The sequence below is a fragment of the Triturus cristatus genome, chromosome 4_1 (genome assembly GCF_964204655.1).
Source record: "Triturus cristatus chromosome 4_1, aTriCri1.1, whole genome shotgun sequence".
Classification (NCBI taxonomy): Eukaryota; Metazoa; Chordata; class Amphibia; order Caudata; family Salamandridae; genus Triturus; species Triturus cristatus.
In genome coordinates, this window is record NC_140585.1 from 976,565,731 (window position 1) to 976,567,315 (window position 1,585).

A 1,585-nucleotide genomic window follows, 5' to 3' on the forward strand; every position below is an offset into this window, starting at 1 on the left:
TTGCAGATCTCACAACAAATTGTTTCTAGCTCAAATTGCTGAAAATAATACTGGCAGTGGATTGGCCACATGATTTACCCTTTTGCCCCAAAATTGACCTAAGCTTGCCACTTTATTGAGATAACCTTATTGCATGTTCTTAGTCGTGCATGACATGAAAACACTTTCTACATAGGCTCAAAACAAAAGCAACACCCTTCCAACCATACACCCTACACGGTGTAGCTTTCTATCATCGTGGATGAGCGCTGCAATGCCCCACATAGGAGTAGAAAGCACTTAAGAAATGACAAAGGTACTGCAGGTGGAGGGGTCCACTTACCTTGCCACGTATATCGGAGTACGATCTACAGATGTGGGTTCGTAAAAGCCAAAAAGAAAAAGGTAGGTGCTTATTGTGACTGCATTTTACTCTTCCAAAGGCAGAAGGGCTTTGCCTAAAGATAAACATGTAGGTGGCCATTGGTGATTCAATGCATTTCATTGGGCTCTCTGTCCACGTAGCACAATAGAGTTTAAGGTCCTTCCTGGCAGTTCAGTATTCTTTTTATATTTTAAATGTGTCATCTTTGTTGCCATGTTCACTCTGAGCCTTTTCACTAGTGCTGACTGGAAGTGAAGAAACACCTCGTGCAGTGTTCACTGCGGTGTGCTCACAGGCAGGGAGTGAGAGGCTGGAAGATGCAGACAGGCTCCTGTGTGCTTCCAGTGCTTCTCTCTTATGATTGTGATGTCCACATGATGCAGTTTCTCAGTGTATCTTTAGCTCTGCACACGAACAAATAATTGCAATAGATAAATGGGACATTCAAAAGGAAGAGCAGACAACGACTTTTTACACATAATCTTAAACATGAACACATCACTGGAACAGATGCCCTGATTTCTGCGCGGCCACCAGTGATGAGACACTCAGCAAATAAAAGGTGAGATGCGCGAAACATTTATGCAGGGAAAAACACTCAGATTCAACACAAAAACGTTTTTGGCCATGTATCAATTCCGTTATAGGAGTCGGTAGATTTTTACCAACTCCTAAAATGGGATTATTCTGTACATGAAAGGGGTGTGTTGTGGGTGCCCCTTCCAAATATGCTAAATCTATCAGTGGTTTGCAACAGGAAGTCCGGTCTCAAATCTTTGAAAACTTACTGACTCCTCAGTGGGATGGTAACTTATTTGCAAAAGGAAAGAGAATTTGAATTGTGAATTGTGGACCTACTTTTTGAATATTAATGCGATGAGTCAGACTGAGGCCCACTCAGATTTGGAATTTGGCGAACTGACCTATTAGTACTGGAGCCTGAAAACACATTTTAAACACAGAAGGACAACTAAAAAAAAAACAATAAAAAAGGATAAAGAATGGAAAGGAAACCGCATTGGCAAAGTAAAGTAAAGCATAAGCATGTCAGCTGTGCTCTGACGTGCACTTCGCTTCAAACTGATGAAGAATAGCACTCGTTACTTGGCATGCTGTTAGTACGCATGCCATTACAACGCGGTCGTTAGAACGACCGCGTTGTTAGTTCGCATACCTTTACTACGCAATTCGGAACAACGAATTGCAGAAGGGGGCGCTGGA